The 22,128-nt window shown below is 39.0% G+C and overlaps 1 protein-coding gene across 4 annotated transcripts in view; it reads right to left on the bottom strand.

Moving 5' to 3' along the window:
• SAMD4A (sterile alpha motif domain containing 4A) overlaps positions 1 to 22,128 on the bottom strand; it is a 299,107-nt gene that overhangs the window by 120,953 nt on the left and 156,026 nt on the right. The gene's annotated exons all lie outside the window — the stretch shown is intronic.

Raw genomic sequence — 22,128 nt, 5'->3', positions numbered from 1 at the left:
TAAAATTACTACTTTCCCAGAGGAAATATGAGCATGTGTGGAAAGTCCCAGGTCTCAAGATCTCATTTTCTAAATTCTGATGATGGCTCCACCATTCATTTGCTTTCCTAAGTGGTAGGTATTACACAAACCACTTCAGTTCTTTTCTCAGTATAGGAAGTAGACAAAGGAAACATTTCTACCGAGTTCCTCATTTAATGGCTCCAGTCAGTTAGCTCTAATCCATGATCTCTTTTCCTCTACATTTGTGTCCCAGAGTTGCTGGACATTCTTAGTGCCAACAAAATTCATTTCAGCTCATTTAAAGATATTCAAGAAGAGATCATAAAATCATAGATGCTGGAAGAAATTTAGAATTGTCTTCTTGTTCAGTTGTTTCAGTCATGTCCAAGTCTTTGGGACTCCATTTGGGGATTTCTTGGCAAAGATATTGGAAGAGTTTGCCATTTCCTTCTCCAGTTCATTTTAGAGATGGAGAAACTGAGGCAAACAGGGTTAAGTGACTTGCACAGGGTCACACAGCTAGTAAGTGACTAAGGCCAGATTTGAACTCAGGAAGATGAGTCTTCCTGACTCCAGGCCCAGTACTCTATCCACTGTGCCACCTAGCTACCCTTCGAATTATCTAATCCAACCCATATATGAAGCAAAAATTCTCCTTTATAACATTCTGATAAGTGGTCATTCCACCTTCACTTTGAAGCTTCTAAAGATAGGAAATTCGTTACTTTCCGAGTAATTTCCAAGGCAATCCATTACACTCTGTAATTACATTACAGGAACCTCTTCCCAAAGTATTCCGGCTCTAAGTTCCAATGGACATGTTTTAAAATGTATACAGCTGCAAGTATTCATATAAAAAAATGAAAAATATACATTGCACATCTCTTTAAAATTCTGTTTGTGTGGAGCATTGTTACTACTCTTCTCCAACAATCCAACTTTATACAAGTATGACTCATAATTTAAAAAAAAAACCCAACAAAAGTCATAACTAAAAAAACACAATTAAAGAACAATTACTCATGTTAGAAAAGGATTCTCCAAGGTTACTGATTACAGATTTGCAAAATAATTATTGATTGCTAACGACAGTACTTTTGTAAGGTATGGATTTTCCAATCTCACCCCAATTAATGTACTCACAGAAGACGCAGATACTTCAATCAAATCAGCTAGTCAATGGAGTAAACCAAATGTGAAGGTTTATTTTACCTTTCACTAAAACATGTGAATAAGACTTTAATCAATTTGAAAAAAGACTATAGTGGATAAAGGCAGATGACTTCCCATGGGAAACATCCCAGGATAAGCTGAAAGAATTGGGCATATCTCTGGGCAGTCAGTTCACTAGTAAGTTGGGTAATCACTAGACCAGTCCAGACATAGAAGATTCCAAATTTGGGAGCTGAGGATTTCAATTCTAATTGTAGATAACCCCCTGAGAAGGAATTTCTGTTAAGTAGAAGAAGAGTACAGGGCACCTAGGTTGTGTAGTGGATAGAGCACCAGTCCTGGAGTCAGTAAGATCCGAGTTCAAATTTGGCTTCAGATGCTTACTATCTGTATGATTCTGGTTGCTCAAGTTCCTCAGCTGTAAAATGAGCTGGAGAAGGAAATGGCAAACCACTCCAGTATTTTGGCCAAGAAAACCCCAAATGGGGTCATGGAGAGTCAGACATGACTAAAACAACTCGACAACAACAACAATAGAGGAGAGTGGCTAAATACCCCATCCTCCTCCCCGACTCACCATGTTATAAAGAGACATTAGACCAGTAAGAGATGGCACATCCAGCTGGGGTAGAGCCAAATAGCTACGGAAATATAGTCACTGGAGGAAGGAAGCAGCTACAGAACATGACCCTTTACTCCAGAGAAGAATGGCAATTATGAATCGAAGAAAGGATTTCTAGGCCATGAAGTACCAGAAGCTGTGAGTTACCCCTTTGTCACATATGCATATCCTACACACATACTTCATTACTGTTACACTCTCAAGTTTGATTCTATGGACCTTTACCTGGCTTTTATGTATTTGTGGGAGAGTATGCCCCAGGCTTTTAGGAAGAATGTTTTGTACCAAGTATTCTAACTATACTATCTTTTTAAATGCTCTTACTAAAAGCTGATTGAGCTCCTGACTCTTAGTGGAAAACACACCAGTGGGGGCTTATAAGCAACAGCAGTAGAAATGCAGCCCCTAATGTTACCCCTTGGAACTCTTGAAAGGAGCAGCCAACTGACCTACTATGGACTCCAACTCATACATTAGAATGCAAGTTGGGAGAGTGACCCCATAGGGGGTGCTACACTTGATAGAAGGGATTTAAGTCAAAGATTGTTAATGCCTTAGTGATGGGAGTCAGTCGATTGATGACAAGCATTTATTACTTACTATGTTCCAGGGACTTTGCTAAGCACTTGATATACAAAGAAGAGCAAAAAATAGATCCTGCCCTCAAGGAGCTCCCCTTCTAATGGTAGAGACAGTATGCAAACAACCAGGTACAAACAACATATACAAGATAAACTGGACAAGTCACCATCAGTAGGAAAATGTGATTTGTTTGACTTTTCCAAAAATTCAGAAACATATATACTGTACAAAGGGAGATATACCATTTTACTCCTCCTCTTCCTGTACATCTTTTTAAAAATGTATAATCTGTTTCATATAATCTTCCCTAACAATACACAGAGAAAAACTGGCCTCTTTTTCTTATCTCTTATATTCAGTTAACTATTTTCATTCGAAATAGCAAATGCAGGTAATAAAAGTTGTTTAACCTTGGTACAAATCCATGACTGTACCTGTTAGAAAACTGTAATTTTAAGTCAGAGGTTCTTTGTCTGGCATCTGTAAACTTGTGTTAATAAATATTTTAATAACTGTATTTTAATGTAATTGGTTTCCTTTGTAATCTTATATATTTTATACATTTAAAAACATTATTCTGAGAAGAGGCCTATAGACTTCACCAGACTCATGACTGAAGTCTTATTTTGCTGGGTTTTATTTAGACAGTGAGGTGAGAATCGAATAAAGTGCTAGACTTGGATTCAGGAAGACCTGAATTCAAAGTCTGCCTCAGATACCTCCTTAGCTGTGTGACCCTGAACAAGTCACTTCACTCTATTTCCCCTTCTATTTATTGTGATGACCAAAAGAGATAATCTATATCAGGGCTGTCAAACCGTAGGTTTTTATTGAAATAATAAACAATATATTTTGATTTGCCATTTTAGTGAGAACTGTGTGGTAGCTCAGCTTTGTTTACTAAAGCATTTATATAAATTTCTATGCTTGCAGGCCTCCAGCATCTACATACATTTTGGACAGCCCTGATCTATATAAAGTGCTTTGCAAACCTTAAAGCATTATTACTACTGTTAGCTCTCAGGTCAAAGGCATCTTGAAATGTTGAATTCTCAAAGGTTTGAAGACCACTTGAAGAGAGGATTCGTGATCAGTGTAGGAGCTGAGATAGATAATCTCTGAGGTCCTTTCCAACTCTATGATTCTACCATTCTGATTCTGGGGGAGGGATCAAACCATCAAGGAAAGCTCCACCAAGGAGACTGCTTGTGAACTAGGTCTTGAAAGATGAATAGGATTTCAATCATCAGAAATAGGCACAGAAGAATATTCTAGAAATAAGGACAGACATTAGCAAAAGCATACAGATGAAAAGCATGAGATTTATTTAAGGGATGATATAAAGAGTAGATGTGATGTAGTAGAGATCCAGCCTCTGAGTTAGGAAGACCTAGGTTCCAATCCTGACTGAGAGCTAGGTTGAGTTACCCTTTCAAGTCTTTCACATCTCGTTGCCCTCTGGCAGCTCTCTAAGACTATAAAAAGTTGCAAAGCAGTTGCTAATCTGCATTAGTTGAGGGAATTTCCTTCCTAGAAGAGTTCTCTACATCAGTGAAATCATAAGTCTGGACCACAAAAAAAAAAAAAAAAAAGTAGTCCATTTCAACTGGGACACATCAGGGAAAATAATGAGGTAAAGCTGTAGAGGTTTATATGATCATAGGATTTAGAGTTGGAAGCGATTTTAGAGCTCTCCTATTACAATGTTTATTGTTTTATAGATAGAAGTGAGGAGAGGTTAAGTCACTTAGCCAAGGTCTTACAGGGAAGTAAGTAACAGAGCCAGAATTTAAAGGCAGGTCTCCTTTATCCCAAATCTAATGTTCTTTTTGCATTTCTCTACACTAGGTTGAAATCGAATTGTGTAGGGTCATGAATACCAGGATAAGGAATTTGGATTTTAATTAGTGTAGTGGCATGATCAGAGCAACGTAAGGACATTTAATGTTGCAGTGCTATCCACCCCCAGCCTCCTAGTTAGAATAAACTGGGAGGAATAGAGAACTGGAACTAGGAATATTAAGAAGGTATTGCAAAGACCAGGTAATGAGAGACAGGTAATGAAGTGGTGGTGTTATTCAGTCGTTTCAGTCATGTCTGATTCTCCATGATGCCATTTGGGATTTTCTTGGCAGAGATACTAGAGTGGTTGGCTGTTTCATTCTCCAGCTCATTTTACAGATGGGGAAACTGAGGCCAACAGGGTTAAGTGACTTGCCCAGGATCACACAGCTGGTAAGTATCTGGAGCTGGATTTGAACTCAGAAGATGAGTTTCCCTAACTCTAGCCCCAGAGTTCTAGCCACTGTGCCACCTAACTGCCCCTACGTAATGGGGCATGAAGGGATTTGGATTGTGGGAACCCCCTTAAACCCCACTCTGAATCTTCCCACTTGATCTGGCTTTTCAGGTCCAAATAGTCTAGCCTAGCCTTCCATTGTCTGGTTATCTCTGGATTGCCTTCTGGCTGTTTCCCACCCCAGATCCTGATCAAAATATCAATACCCTAGCTCTCCAGTGGTCCAACATCTCCAGGTAGCCTTCAGCTATTTCCCACCCTAGAGTCTGACCTCTGGTCACCCCAGTTCCATCAGGATCCTCCTTAGACTCCTCTTCAATACTCTCCCTAAACTCCTCCTCTAGTCACCCCAGACTACTCCTCCTCAATCCCTCCCACAATCTATAAGTATCATCTTGCCTCCATGAAGGTGCTCAGATTCAATATAGGTCTGTAGATTGAATCTGGCCTGCTTGTGAAAACAAGTGTCAAAATTGGTGAGATTTCTTAAGACTACCCGTTATGGTGTATCTTTAATAAACTTTTTTTTCCTTGGCTGAGAAGGCTTGAGTCGAATTCATTTGGCAGGACCCAGCATGGTGGTATTTTGGGGTCTCCAGCACCCCTCAACCCCAAACCTCATCAGGGCTGGCCACAGGTAATGAAAATTTTAAACTAGGTCTGTGGTAGGAGAGCAGATGTAAGAGATGACATCATTTTTATACTTTTCAAGTGAGCAATCCCGTTCCTAAACTGACACAATCAGCAAATATGACATTTTCTTATCTGTGCCATGTACAAAGTTAGTTGATAATATTGTCTCCACGATTGAGCTATGTGAAGACTACCCAGGATAAATTTCGTTCAACTCCACATATCCTCTCACATGAATTCCTTGCCACCTTGTCCTACCATCAATCAAGCCTTGCCAAACCCAAGTTTGAATTACTCCCACCATCTGCCTCCTTTGATACAATTCGTGTGCTGCTGAATGAAGCTAACAAAAGCACACTAACAGTGTCCACTACAAATTTATGTTACATAATCAAATTTCATCTAGATCCTCATCACAGCAAGACAATCCCTTTACATCCCCCAACTGAGGTTTCTATCTCACTTACCAGTCACCATTTCACTCTTCCTCAAGTCTCTCATTTGAGAGACTCTCCCTCCTTCCTCAGGTGGGGACCCTGCCTCACACTTTACCAAAAGTATGGCCTTAGCAATGATGTTCCTTACGCATGTTCCCAACGCCATACTTTCTCACCATCCCAAGCCTGAAATGCTCTCCCACCTCACCCCTGCGTCAGCGTAGACAACCTATAACTTTTAAATCTAGCATTATGGAGCAAAGGCATTTGTAATATAGACTATTCAGCTTCCCTGGGTTCTCTAGCTTCCTTTTCAAGACTCACCTCAAATCCCATTCTTGTGTAGGCCTGTCCAAGTCCATCTCCCCTTCACCCCCATACCTATTAGCACTTTCCATCTAAGGTTATCTTCCATTTGCATGGCATAGATTTACATTTCTTTGCATGGCTTCTTTTAAGTCCCAACTAAAATCTTACCTTCCACTGGCAGCCTTCCCCAACTCCTTGGAATTCAAATGCCTTCCCTTTGTTAATTATATCCTGTTTTATCTTGTATATCTTTGTACATATGTTTGCATATTGTCTCCCCCATTAAATCATAAGCTCCGCCCATTAGATTGTGGGGAGAGGGACTCTCTTTTCCCTCTTTTTGTTTCCCCTGCGATTATTAGCACATTGCCTGGCACAGAGTAGTAGATTATTAATAAATGTTTGTTGATTGGTTGATATCATCTCCCCCATTAGAATATTATCAACTCCTTGAGAGAAGGGACCATATTTTTGCCTTTCATTGTGCAGTGCTTGGCATATAATTAAGCCAGTTACAAATGTTGATGGATTAATTTGAATATGTCAAAAGGACATTTGGCTATTTATAGACCTAAATGATTAGTTTCTTTGACTTACCATGAAGTTCATCTTGGAGCATCTATTCCTTACTCCACATCCTCACTCAAACTTTATTCTAGAATCTGTGATGTTGGAAGATACTCCAAACACCAACATAAATAGTGGGTAGAAAAACCAAACTAGAAACTTATAGAACATGACACCAATAAGAAATAAAATACACTTCTATGATAAAATACTAAACATGCTGGTCAGCAGCAGTGTGTAGTGAGGCAAAGTATAACCTCTTAGCATTATGGAGGAAAGGTATTTGTAATATAGAGTATTCAGCTACATTCAATGATAAATAGTTCAGGAATGCAAAAAAAGTGATGAAAAAATACTTCTTTCTCTCTTTTGCAAGTTTTCCTCTTTCTCCTCCATTCCAAAACTTCTTTCTTATTTTTTAAAATAGTATTTTATAGAAGTCAAATTGGTGAAAGTTATAATATCTAAAACTCCATCACAAGTTTATTCATTTGGGAGAAGGGTAGGAGCATCATTTGCTGCTCTTTAGAGAATACCCATTCCAAAATAAGATTCTTGCTGTCCAAATGAATCAAAGTAGGCAAATGGTTCACAAACAACTTTTTAGAATTCATACTGGCATTTCTTGTTTCTTGTGTATTCTTGTCTTTTTATGGATAATTGAATTTTATTTTTGCAAATGTCATCCCAGAGCTTAAGGAAAGCTGCAGCAGCAGGAGAGGTCATGTGAACTCATCATCTTGGAAATGATGCTTTGATAAAACAAAGTGGATGTAAAATAAGGATTAATACTGGAATACACTTACTTCAGTCACCAACTTCTGTAGGAAAACAGCATAGATGGAAAATAGGCCAGAAGATGCAAAATGGCTTTGATAGGTTTTAGTTACATATCTAGACAACACTGACCAATAGTTTAGTGTCCAGGGAGATTCAGGAGCTGAAATGTTCTAAGCTGCTTGAGTTGAGGGCAGGGACTGTCTTTTGGCTCTTTTTGTATCCCTAGTGCTTAGCAAAGTGTCTGGCACATAGTAGGCACTTAATAAATGTTTTCATAATTAAGTCAAATCAAACAACATAGAGTTGCCTGAAATGATTGCTGATCCACAATGGAGAGCTAAGAACAGCACTGTGAGGGACATGCCTACATTTTTCTGGAAAACAAGAACACAAAAATCTTCTCTCAGTAAGCCATCTTAAGTGTTGAATTAACCTTCACTCCTTACACTATTTTATTTTTAAAATAAATTCTCCCTGCACCTGGAGACATCATCACACATTCAGGTATCTGGGCTAATGAACTGGTGAAAAAGTTACATGACTTTTAAGGGTCACTGACTTCATACAAACAGTCGGTTTTGAGAACTGGCAAAAGATTAGCGAGTAATATATTTTAATGTTTTCTCATTTTTTCTGTCTTGGTACTAGAACACTGTCTGAAAAGTAAGCAGTTGTACAAAATTTTGGCTTCTGGGAAAGAGGGTAGAGATGATTTCTGTGGAAATATCTGGTCATCTTGAGCTATTCTTTTGGTATTTTAAAGATGTGATATTAGGTAGGGCAGTAACAAACTTTTCTTTTGTTAAATGTTTCCCAAAAAGGAGAAGGAAACCAAAGCTAAAAATAACATTATGCCAGCTGTTAGAAATGTTCTTCAAAGGAAGCAAAATAACTATTTTGTATGCTATTACATTAAAGACCAAATTTAGGGTTAATGCAACAGAATTATTCAGTCACATGCAGCTCTGCTGGATATTTGGGATGACAAAATTTTCCATGTCACAGAAAGTCTGTTGAGGAAAATGATTCTGTTTGAAATTTACCAAGGGACCCCCAATCCAACTCATGTTTAAAGAGTCTAAAGTTGCCAGGGAAGCCTGAGATACAGACTCACATACAACCTTTTTTCTCACTCTGTTAAATTTTGGAAGGGCTTCTCTATAAGGGCCATTTCTTTCTCCTCTCCTTGAAGAAGGGGGCTACAGGGAGGAGGGGACTTCCTGAAATCAGTTAGTTTCTCCCCAACAAATCTAATCAGTAGTGGTTTCCATCCTATTGGCTGTAATGTGCCTGAGTAAGCTGTAATTTCACAAGTATGAAGGATAGAGAAAAAGGGAAGCATCATGTAAACTAAATTTATGTCTCTGAGCTATTCTGTGTTAGAGGCCAAGGGCAGCTGTTATCACCACCACCACTACCACCACCATCATCACCTCATTCCCTTTCTTTTTTGATGGAGTTCATATAGAAATGGTCCTGGAACAAGCCACTAACGTATTATTCTTGTATAGTGAATAGTCCATGGACTATTCTATCTATCCATCTATCTATCTATCTAACTAGACATGTAGATTCCTTCATATTCTCTCTCTCCCTCTCTGTACAGTTGAATAAAAGCATTAGGATATAAGTTTATCTTGGCTTACTTACATCATGGATATCAGCCCATGAAAAATGAGCTAATTATATATAATTCTAGACCAAAGGTCATGTCATGTTAGATTTTCCAGTAGGTGCTACATTTTTACAGTGATATGTTACACGGTATCTACCATTTCCTTGCATAAAATACATTGATTATTAAATCCAGGCTCCTAATCATCAGCACTTCTGTAATTTCTGGTGGCAAAAACCTGGCCATCAATTATTATTAAAAACCCTTCATATCCACAAACATTTGCATGACTCAACCATTTCGTCAGTGTTTCTTTGTCAACATACTATTGGCTGAGTTCTCGGGGATACCACCCATGAAAGACCCCGTGATTCCATTCTTTGATCTTTACTATTTCATAGGCTTCATCTCAAGGTAACTCACTTTCAGTGACATTTTGGTCTGCCAATTCCAAAGGTATGTTACCTGTTGTCAGCTTTTACTACTGCTCAGTGATATGATGTCTGATTGTTTTAAAAGCATTTCTCATCTTTGTTGTAAGGGAATGGGCCTCCTTAAGTATAATCATTTGGTCAGTTCTGGTGGCGAAGACCTGGTCACTAAATTGCCATCATAACTCTCACCATTTCTATAAACAAATACATATGACCCAGCTATTTGAAGCTTCTTTCTTCAACACTTTGAATTTCTGTAGATGTTTGGATTCCAAACATATTAAATCTTGGCCATTTCATAGAGGTGAACAATTTTCAGTTATATTTGACAAATCCAATGACATATACCCAGCGGCAGTCTTTATCATTGTTCAGTGAAATGGTAGCTACTTGTTAGAAAAGTATTTCTGTAAGTGTTGGCACTCAGAGGATATCTAATAGTTTTCTTCCTGTTTATGATGAGGAAGTTTTCATCTTTGTGTAACTGCCTTCTATGGCTCAATCCTCCCTCCCCCTTTTTCTCTTTTAAGGACCAAGAGGGAAGGGGAATCTTACTGTACAGTGGCTGAGGAAGCCATCCCAGGAGGGGAAAACCTGATATGGTGTTGCAACAATTTGGCTAGCAGCTGCTGTGGGGGTGAAAGACCAACACAAGTCCAACAACAAGAACGCTGCCAGCACAGGTTCTTTTGATCTGCTTTACTAAGGAAAATAATGTTAAGGGGTTAACAGTGTTACTTTAATCCAACATATACATATAAACTCACTTAGTTGGGGGTGGGAGGGGGGGAAGCCAGCACCCTGAATTTCAGAGCAAATACAAACAAATTACAAAGATACACTATAAACAGACCAAATACAATTCATAGTTACCAGGAAGGCATAAGCATCTGGGTTCACAAGCTGGAGGGCTCTTAACTACAGCTGCCCAGAGTCTCCACAGCAATACTCTTCCAAGAGTGAGAGCCTCCGCAAATAGCTCTGTTCTCTCTTCAAACATCATCTGAGTGACCAGAACTTAGGCTTCTACTATTGGCTCTGGTCTTAGCAACTCCCCTTGAGACCCTGAGGGATTCATGCCCACATAGGCTTAGCACCTAATAGATAGAGGTTTGGGCCTGGGGCTTTGTACCTAGTACGGCTCAATCAAAGACACTTAATTTTTCATTCTAAAACAGTAAAAAAGTCCCAACTTAATTGATAATACATATGGGCAACATCAATGAGGACTGATGATTAATGCCTGCAGAAAACTAAGCCAGGAGCTAAGAGAGACTGCCGAACTGGCTGGTGCGGGGGAGGGAAGCAGAGGGTGAAGCAAGCAGGGAAATTCAGTTTTCTAGACATGAACTAGGCCCTTCACTTAAGTCTAATTTAACCCCAGTTTCATCTAAGAGTACATTTTGGCTGCAAAGAGGAAGAGCGTGCCCATGTTTTCCAACCAAAGCCTGGGAGGAAGGGGGAATGGATAGATAAATGAAGAATGAATGATAAAGCATGAAGTATTTGTGATGGGCCAAGCAGCATCATCATCTTCAATGTGTGAAGTATACCAAAACAAGCTTTCCCTACAATTGGTTAAGACTTCATGTATAAAGAAGGGCTAGAAAGTTAGGAGGAAGAAGGTATAAGCACAGCAATGTGGTTTGGAAACTATCAGGAAGTGGCAGGGTAGCTTGAACCTGCCATCAGCTCTGTCAAAACCCATGGTCTCAGGAGCACAGTCTGGGTTCCAGAGGGAGGGGGTAAGAAGGATGTCCAGAGTGCAAGCAGCACGGTCTGGAAATGGGGGAGGTGGGGACAGTGACTTGATTCCATACCTGGCAAAAGAGAACTTAACCATCATGTGAAATTGTATTTATTCAAGAACGTGAATATGGCAGACATTGCTCTCTGTTGCTTGTTACTCATTGCTATGACAACTAAAAGTTGTATTGTTTTAATGCTCTGCCTTGCCTGGCTCTGTTAAATACATTGAGTCACCGAAAACTTAGATAAACTTCTGATATTGGTGGTTTGAGTGAGTGGAGGTAAAATGATATCCAGGCAGGTAAATTACCCATGATTTGAATCCAAGTCCAAGAAGGTTCTCAGAATTAGTGGAACCTATAGACTACTAAAAACAAAACAAAACAAAAACATACATTGACATCTAATGAGAGATTAAGGCCAAAAGCCAAAATAGAAGGCAAGGAGAATACAGGAGTTTAATTTATAACATTAGTGCTAAGACAGCTGGTAACTATGTCACAAATAGAGTAGAGTCAATGACAGCTATTATCCTGATACCTCCAGATGCTGTCAAATAGAGTTAAGAGAGAAATAGAAGTACCGCAAGGGAGATTTTATTTGTCCTGGAAATTCATGTTTTTTGTGAATGTGATCCTGGATAGGCCAGGAGACAATATGCCCCCTATGATCACATACCTGTTCAATGGAGACCACTGTTGAAACTGTGTTTTTACCTGGACAAATTCTGTGTTAGTTCTAAAAACAGCATGAATGTTTCTCTGAAGTCATGACCGAGAACAGGGCTGAAAGACTAAGTAAAGGAAGGATAAAATTTTAGCTCAAATTCTCTTTCCAAAACTTCTGGGTTTTGGTTCAGATTGATTTAGCACAGGTCCCTCTAATTTATAGTTGTAAAGTGTTTTGAAATCCATATCTTATAGAATAGTTTTCAAAAGTTTGGGGGGGAAATTATAATCTATTATTTCTTCCAAGCTGAAAATTCTCCCACACCTTTCTATCTCCCATTCTTAGAGTTCCTGTGTTTATGAGGTCTTAACATCCCTCTCCTCCTTCCTCCCTTTCAATGAATGTAGGAGCTAGTTAGCAAAGACCTACCTAAGCTTCTTTTCTCATTGGTAAAATGGAAGGTGGGTGGACTAGGGGACCTACAAAGTCCCTTGTGGCCTTGACATTCTGTAAGTCTTGAAGCAACTGCAACTGATGATACAGAACAAGAGTTCTTAAACCTTGTGGGTCTCACGGACTCCCCTTTGGGGAATCTTATGGACCCCTTCTCAGAATTTGTTGCCATAGAGCTGTTTCAATCCTATCTGACTTTTCATGACCCCATTTGGGGTTTTCTTGGCAAAGATACTGGAGTGGTTTGCCATTTCCTTCTCCAGCTCATTTTATAGGTGAGGAACTAAAGTAAACAGGGTTAAGTGACTTGCCTAGAGTCATATGGCTAGTAAGTATCTGAGACTGGATTTAAATTCAGGTCCTCCTAACTCTAGGGCCAGTGCTTTATCTACTGTGCCACCTAGATGCTATCCTCCTCAGAATAATTGTTTTGAAATTCATAATTGAAGGACATGATACATTTTAATTAGAGGTCAGTGAAAATAAAGATATCATTTTTTTCCCCACCCAATTTCATGGAGCCCCTGAAATCTGTCTCCAGACCCCAAATTAAGCCCCTTCCTCCCCTGGCCATGTAGAGGACTTTAATGGAGCTTTTGCTATAGTGCTATGTTGGGACCTGGAAGTGGAGTAGATTCTGCTGATATCACCACTGGCAGCATTAGATACATAGATACTTCAAGGTGATGCATACAAAACAAAAAATAATTACAACTGAAAAATTACAACTATGGAATATGCAATAATATGTGGTCTTGGATGCATTCATTTCCCTCTGAGCCTCTTCAAACTTAGGTAGGCTAGCCCTTGGATAACAGATACTGGAAACCTTTCCCATTTGGGGCAACCAGAGCTTGCTGGGATAGCATCGTCCTTCAGAGGAGAGGCAGCAACGGAGTCAACAACTACAAGAACAAAACCCCACAACCTTTTAATCCAAAAGGAGAGAGCGTGCTCAGATGTGAAAATGTTTTGGAGATATTTAGGTTGCTTCCTAGGGCCCTTGCTTCTGGTTTCTTTAATGCACACGGGGCCAGACCTTTTCCCTTAGAATATCCATTAGCTGGCCCATCGTTTTGCCCCAATTATAGATTATAGGGAAGTGGGCATATGTAAATAAACAGTGAAGGGAACATGAGAAAGAAAAGAAGAGAATAAGCGGTAATAACTTACCTAATGGAAGGGAAAACAACTTCGAAACTCAAATAATTTGTAGACTTTGGATTCCACCAAAAACCACATGGCTCTAGAACTTGAGTATTTTCCACCTGAGACCATAAAGGTTACTACTTGGATCCCTTCTCACTCATCCTACAGTGAAATCACCTACATTCAGGTTGGATTGTATACATACATAAGCACAAATGTAGCTTGGTCCTAATATTGGATTCTCAGCTTCCATTTGTTGCTAATGATGAGTTTTGTTAAATGATCCCAATATAATAATGTAGAGCAATCCCCCAACAGTATTGTATATCTTACAAAGTGCTTGGCATATGTTCTCTTATCTGATCCTTACAACAAGTATTCTTATTCCAATTTCACATGTGAGGGAACTGAGACACTGAAAGGTCTCGGGGCTATACAGCTGAGACCTGAACCGAGGTTTTATGATGATAATTCTAGTGTTCTTTCAATCTCCCTTCAGATATTCTAATTTAAGTCATGAAAACCATGCATCTTGCTGAAAATAAAACAAACAATTTTTTGGTAGTTTATTTTTTATTTTAGAAATACCTCAAGAAACATTTTATTTTACTTTTTTTGGCAGGGCAATTGGGTTAAGTGACTTGCCCAAGGTCACAGAGCTAGTAAGTGTGTCAAGTGTCTGAGGCCGCATTTGAACTCAGGTCTTCCTGACTCCAGGGCTGGTGCTCTACTCACTGCACCACCTAGCTGCCCCCAAGATACATTTTATACTTGGGTGTTGGGTCAAACCTGAATTTTTTCATGCTTTAGTGATAATATTAACAGAATTCTTTCTTTCAAAATGGTTTCAAGAGAGATAACATATGTGAAGATATTATGAAAACTCTAAGATGCCTTGTAAATACAGGGCATAACACTCTGTTATAAGGTATTATTACTTATTGCATTGATTAATGCATATTAACAAACACTTCAAAGAAAAATTATTTTATTAACTATATTAATCTGTAAAGCAAAAATACATACATTAGCAAATAAAATACTGGATTGGAACTCAGAATCCACATTTCTCTGGGTCTCTGTTTCCCCGTCAAGTGAGAGCTTGAACTGTATGACCTTAGAGGTCTGGCTCCTTCCTGTTCTAAATAGTTTGATCCCATGAAAGGATCATTTAGGTTTCCTTATTTACTGATTCAGAAACTTCACTCACTTAACCTCCGTTTGCCTCAGTTTCCTCATCTGTAAAATGGAGGTAATAAAACCACCTACCTGGTAGGATTGTTACGAGATTTAAATGAGATAGCTGTAAAGTGCTTAGTATAGTGCCTGAAGTTTAGTAAGGCATATGTAAATATAAGTTGTTGTTACTGTCATAGTTAAAATGTTATCAACCTCAGCATCCTCATATTAAGTAAGAGACCAGAGCCAAATGAAGTCAGGTCTCTTAATCAACTGTAGTCTCTCTGTATTCCCACCACCAAATCATTCCCACCCTCCCATTATTGCTACAATCCATTAAATCACTGCGTAGTAGTTTTCTTGTATGTGAAATTATGGAAATGGTCTTGGGAGAATGAAAGTGAATGAAAATTTAAAAGTTTGTTGAAATCAGTCAGAAAACTGGCCAATAAGAATCACAGAAAGGAAAAAAAAAAGCAGGTCTTTGGATTTTTTTTTTTTTTTGCTTTGCAAGGAAAAGACAGTTTGGTTTGGGTTGTTTTGTCTGATCCTTCTAAATGAATGCCAGTCTTCCAAATAACTCTCTGGGCAAATCACTTTAATCTGAAAAGCAAAACAAAGCAAGGAAAAAAAAACCTTCTTAGAGTCTCCTCCAGCCACAAAAATGACAGGGTGTTCTGTTTCTCCTGACTGCCAGCTTTACATATTTTGTTGCACACTTCAAGAAAGAAAACAAAACAAGACAAAACAAAGAAACAAACCAAAAAACCCTAACGATGGACTACAAGTTAGGAATGGTTTGTAGATAACCATGCATGGCAGCTTAAGGTCTGGGATCCCACTTTTCCATAGAGGGCTGCTTTCTGTCACTCAGTGTGCTCATATTAAGATGCATTTCTTTCAGAGAAGAAAAAGGAAGGAGAAGGAGAAAAAGGAGAAGGAGAAGACAAAGAAAGATTTCTAGTAGCTTTACAATCCTTGAGAAATAAAAATTTTCATTTAGAAAAAACTGTTGTCAAGAATACAAAAGGGGGGCCCAATCCTAATTCTTGATTCATTTAGCCAAGAATTCAAGTCTCAACTCACTCTTTTCTTGCCCAAAGGGAAAGGGGAGTTTAAAAAAAAAGGCCTATATTAGATATCCTCTGAGATTGAACATAATTCAAACCTTCCATTCACAAAATAAACATTTCATACCCCCAAATAATTATGAATGAATGGAAAAGGGTTTGATTCTCAGATTAGGGCTCATTGCAAGGCAAAAATCTGCTTTTTTCAGAGAAATCATCTATTCAAATTTCATCTCTATTTAGGTGATTTTTCTGATTGTTATCCCTGGCTTCTTTTCTGAGCAGTTATAGTTGTCTATTTCCAACTATGTAACCTGGTTTATTTCTGTTTCACTACCCTTTAGTCACCTCAAAACTTCAAATTAACAAAAGAAAATTTGTTTTATCTTTCTCCTGAAGCCAGCTTTCTCTCTTAGCACTTTTCTTCTCTGTCAATAACATCCGAAACACCCAGACTTGAAATGATCATTCATGATCTCTCGATCTGGTAAATATTTTTGATTCAGCCTTCCCTTCATCCCTCACATCTGATTATTAAACTCACATAAACCTTCATTTGAACCTCTTAGGTACTTATCATACGTAATTTTGTATTCTAGATATTTCCGTGTAGGTCACATTTCCCTACTACCAGATCAAAAAACAGGGCGACTAGGTGCTGCAATGGATGGAGCACTGGGCCTCAGGAAGACTCATATACCTGAGTTCAAATCTGGCTTTAGATACTTCCTAGCTGTGTGATCCTGAACAAGTCACTTAACCCTGTTTGCCTCAGTTTCTTCATCTGTCAAATGAGCTGGACAAGGAAAGGACAAACTACTCCACTATCTTTGCCGAGAAAACTCCAAACAGGGACACAAAAAATGGGACATGACTGAAAAAATGACTGAACAATAAGACCAAAAACTCTCAGCTCCATCTGAATTATGAGTAACTCTCCCAGTGCCTAGTATAGTATAGAGGCACAGAGTAGATACTTAATTAACGTTTGTTGAACTGAACTGCCTCATCAAGTCTTGTCCATTCTTAAGAGTTTCTTCTTGAATCTCCCTTCCTCTCTTGGAGCTGCGAATACAGTGCTAGACCAGAGACTCTGAAATCTAGTTTCTTCCCTGAAGCAGCTATGTGACCTTGGGCAAGACACAGGACCTCAAATTTCTCATCTGTTCTGGGAAGTGGTTGGATTAAGGTCTGTTTCAGGCTTCACACTTTAAGAGTCCATTCCCATCTGCAACGGCAAGCAAAGTGGGACTTAACTTCTCAGCACTAAGATAATCAAATGTCTTTGAGTCTTGCCTTTGTTTGAATCAAGAGTCATTGATTAGGAATCATATATATTCTGAGGTGCTAGTCATGATCTTTCCCACACCCTTTTGCTAAGTAGATGCTAAGCTTCAGGTCTACAGCCTTTTGCTAAGTAGGCACTAAGCCCCAGGGCCCTAAACAGGGTATATATTCTCTGAGGTTAGCATTTTGCTTTGGGGGGCTTACTCATGGGAAGAATGTTAGTGTGATCTGGCTAGAGAAGACTCTGGGTAGCAGTTAAGGAGTCTCCGCCCCACCTACACTTTGAAAACCCAGATGTTGGTGCTTCTCTCTCTGATAAGTATGCATGTATTGTCTTAGACTGTTAGAATCCTGTCTGTTGATTTGTGTTATCTGCTCTGTTTATGTAATTTCTGCTTGTAATGTATGTTTGTGTTTTCTCTGAAGTTCAGGGTACTGACTTTTTCCCTTGAGCTAAGAGAATGATATAATTAAGGTGAGATTGTAAACCCCTTAAAGTTGCTTTCCTTAGAAAAACAGAATCTGTGCTAGCAGCCTCCTGTGTGCTGGTGCTTTGGCCTTAAACCTCCACAGCAGCTGCAAGCAGCAGTGTTGTCACACCATCCTGGTACATCACCTCTTGCCTGGATTATGAAGTTTCCTAGCTGGCCTCCCTGAGTCTAGTCTCCCTTTCTGCAGTTCATCCTGCTAATACCCCTTCAAAACAGCCTTTCATCATGGCAGCTCTCAATTAAAAAACCATTCAGTGTTTTACCATTACCAACAATAGGATAATACCCAACTCCTTAGCTTGGTATTCAAAGCTTTTCTGGGGGCAGCTAGGTGGCACAGTGAGTAGAACACCAGCCCTGGAGTCAGGAGGACTTGAATTCAAATCCAGCCTCAGACACACACTTACTAGCTGTGTGACCTTGGGCAAGTCACTTAACCCCAATTGCCCTGCCTTCCCCCCTCCAAAAACAAAAACAAACAAAACCTTTCTGAATAAGACTTTAATCTATTTCCTATCCTTATTGCTCCATTGTGTTTGGTCTTATATTTTGACCTTCTTGTATGCCTTCACCAGAAAGATGATGTTCAGAGATATATTTTGGGGATACTTTAGAAGCTTTTAAGAGAGCCCTAAACCTTGAAGGACTAGTGTCCGTTACTTATTGTGGGATGTGGGTGTGTGCAGAAGAGAATTTCCTTATTTAGAAGAGTCAAATGAAATAATATTTGTAAAAACCCTTTGCCAACCTTAAAGCTCCAAATGAATGCAGGCTATTTAGTGCTAACTAGCTACTATGGTACATTTGCATTCTTTGTGTGTTAGAGTGCTTCAGGAAGGATGACAAGTACTTTTCAAGCAAGAGTTTGCAGTCCTAGAATAATAAAAACTGACATATGTAGTTTACAAAGTGCTAGAGAGGCATTATCTCATTTGAACCTTACAATAACTGTTTAATTCAGGGTGTGCAGGTATTACTACCCTCAGCTACATGAAATCTGTGCTTTGTTCAGGCTGGTATACACATTGCTGCCCAAACACACTGTACACGTTTCCATCGGCACTCCTATACTCTCTGCCAAGGTGAATCTTAAATATCGGCTCTGCTGAAATCCAACCTTCACCAAACAATCGTCAGTGAATCACTGGAGCCCACAGGTCTCTCTCCTGCCTCTAATCTCACAGCATTTATTCTCTATTATTGATTTGGCACTTAATCATTACAGTGTCCTTTGGCATCTCGTAGTGTTGTTGCCTTGTATTATATAACTCATTCCTCTATTTAACTTTTTATATGTACATAGCTTGTTTCTGAACTAGCTTTAAGTTCCTGGAGGGTAGGTAAACATGTGTTATACTTCTTCGTATTCCTACATAATAAGTGCTTGGTAAATATCTATGGAATAAAAGGAATGAATGAATGAATGAATGGAGAGCCAACACAGGATAAAAGGAAATATAGCAGAGTCACAGTGTCCAGAGCATAACAACTAGAAAAATAAACTACTAATAGAAAGAGCTAATATAGAAAAAGGGAAAGATTCTTAATCCAGTGTCACTAGTGTATCTAACATTGGAAAAACGGGATAAGCATTTGGCCCTAAGCTCTTTACCTGTGATCATTTTGATTTTCGTACTGCACTGACGACATTCTTTTATATTTGGAAAAAAAAATGAGGGCCAAAATGTAAATCCTCAATATCACACAAGGGGCATTAATACAATTAGTTACTTTTTTTCCTCCTTCAGGAAAAAAAAAAACCACTCTATGGTGAATATCAAATAAATTATTACATTACTCCCTCCCTGTAGAAGACAGTTTTACAAACAGCACCTTATAATCAATTTTGATCATCGGAAGAAGGTCTTCAGAGAAAACACACACACACACATTGCCACTTTCTGCGTCATACTTTCCTGAGAATACCTACACTTCACATACACAGTAAATAACGAGACTACTAAAGAATATTTTTCTAAACTGAAACCATTATTTATTCCTTTTTTCCTGTTTTCTTCAGCCAAGTCTACATGCTTGGATTATATATATTTGTGCAATGTTTACAGTTACCATGAATAAGATATAGATAGCTATCATAGACACTTCAGCAGATAAAAATAATGCTATTTGCCTAAACCTACTCCTCCGTATGGAGGTGATTTTCTGGGTCATAGATTCTTTCACCTGTGGCAAAAATAGTTTACGAGAGCCACAGGGCTGGATAAGTAGCACTTATGCCAGTAAAAGGGCCATCAATCAATCCCTGGAGAATCTAACCCTTGGCCCTGTGGGGTTGGAGAGAGAGAGAGAGACACCTTAGCAACAGAATCTTAGGGATGGCAGTGTGGGTATAATTGTACAGCACATTTCCAGAGAGCTGAGTGGCTCAGGCATTGAAAGACTGTTTGTTGCAGGAAGGAAGTATGCCCTCCGGAATGGGGAAGCCTTCTCCTTCAGGGAGGAAATGTGTCTCACCCCTGGTCTGTAGCACCCATACTCTGTAACAAAACCTTGTTTGCTTTACACAAGTTACTGCTGTGTCCTGAGTTCTATGCAAAGCTCTGAAAGATCTAAGACCACGCTGGAAAGGCTCCTAGCAAAAGCCCAGCAATAGATTCTATATCTGTCCTAGGAAGAACAACCTGCCTTTTTTTTTTTTCTAAGAAACTCATCACCACAAGGTGGGCCAACTGGTAATAATTTTTTGTACCATGACAACTTATCAAAGTTGTATAGAGGATTCAAACAGTTTCCCTGGAGAGAGGGCTCAATTAGACAATATCATAGATGTTCAGGGGAACTTCGTTTTTAACAAAATTAGAACTTGTGTATTACTATAGAGTCACTACTGTTGACACAATGTCTATGAATGAAAGTCTTTGGAGAAGGTGATGATAGGGAGCTTTCTGGGGTGTGTGGCTGCCTAAGGATAAGGTTACAAGCTCTACTGCTAATCTGTTTACCCTCTGAAGAGGCATAATCCCAATTCTCCTGTAAGGCTACTGAATACATGTTAGCCCAATGATATACAAGGCCTCAAAAGCAGCTGGGAGGTAATATGAATCATCTCTTCATTTCATTCCATCAATGTGGTTGGGTGGCCCTGGCAGAACACCGGTCTACTAAAATCTGATAACCCTAACTGAATTTAAGTTCCCTGTTCACCAAGGTTAAATTTTTCCTGTCAAATAATCCACTGGTTGTTTTATTAATTAGAGACAGAGATATTGCTGTTCATCTTTTGTTCTCGAAGAGGACCAGAGATGTTGTGACACAAGAAGAGTTTTGGTTTTGGTATGACTGTTGGGAGAAGGGAGTAGAATGGAGCCCCGAATCTTTCGTAACTATTGATAAATTCTATAGTAATCACAAAATCCCATGGCTTAACAGAAGAAGCTCTAATGAGGAGGGCTCTGTCCCCGACTTGGATGTAGCCTATCCCACTCTATTATGCCAGGGCCTCATGAAAACGATGTACAGCTAGATTATTATGGAGTTTGTGAAAAAGAGAGAATTCAATAAAAATCTCCTCAGTAAAAGGCTAAGTTATAATAACCTAATTTTGACACTGTAATTAAAAAATAATAAAAACACCTATCAGAGCTCCCAGACTGTGGTTATATTGATATAGGATCTGAAATGCAACCTTGATTATTCTGCTAAATAGTTATGGCAAAGAATATAGTAAGGTCACCATTCAATAAGCTGGTGGATTTTTTAAAGGCATTTTTAGAAGACACATTAGTCCAAGCAAACCTTTAAGAGGCCAAGAAGCATTCAATAACGAATCTTGATGCTTTCCTACCTTTTAATTGTGGGTTCTCACTTGTAAACATGTCTTACCACAAAAAGCTTTCCTCTTTAAAAAGCTCTCTCTACACATTCAATGCTATGTATTCACGGGCACTTGGCAACTTAGACCTCATAGACTGCTGTTGAAGGAAGGTTGGAGAGTTACTGTGGTTGTACATGTGAACTCCGTTGGGATGAATACTATGCTTATCACTGCACTAAGTGAGAGGCATTTACTGCCGTAGGCTAGAATAGTGTACATGTTACTTTGCTCCTATACTTAGTAAGCCTCATGGAATGGAAGAGTATTGTCTTCCTCTCAACTTATCCTCTCCCTCCCACCAAGTGATATGTATCTTCCCCATCGTAATTCCCAACTCCCACTACTCATAAAATAGGTTAAGAACAAGGAGGGTTTTCCACAGCATTCATACCAAGCCACAGCACAGAGAAGCATTCTGAGTTAACAAACCTGTCTCTCCTCCCCAGCCAGGAGGGAGACAGCTCCAATAACTGGAAATTAATGACAGGAAATTCAGAGAAGGAAACAATCCAAGTGTGAAATAAAAACAAGAAATGTACAAAGAGCCCAGGAGTCTGGCTAGGTTAATCCATAGGTTAGAAGTTAGGTTGAGATAATAACATGGGAAATCAGTGTCAAAGAAAGTCCGAAACCACCAGGGTGAAAGATATACTCCTGCCTTTGAAGCAGGAAGTTTTTTTTTTCTTTTTCATTTTAAAGCGAATTTTCATCCATTAATCATTTCTAGCAGCCTGGTGTCTTCACACTACAGAATAGTCAAAATAAGCAAGAGTTACACAGGTCTCCAGGGCC

This window comes from Trichosurus vulpecula, chromosome 3, assembly GCF_011100635.1.
Source record: "Trichosurus vulpecula isolate mTriVul1 chromosome 3, mTriVul1.pri, whole genome shotgun sequence".
NCBI classification, from domain to species: Eukaryota; Metazoa; Chordata; class Mammalia; order Diprotodontia; family Phalangeridae; genus Trichosurus; species Trichosurus vulpecula.
Note: the sequence above shows the minus strand (reverse complement) of the source record. Positions and strands in the feature narration are given on the sequence as shown.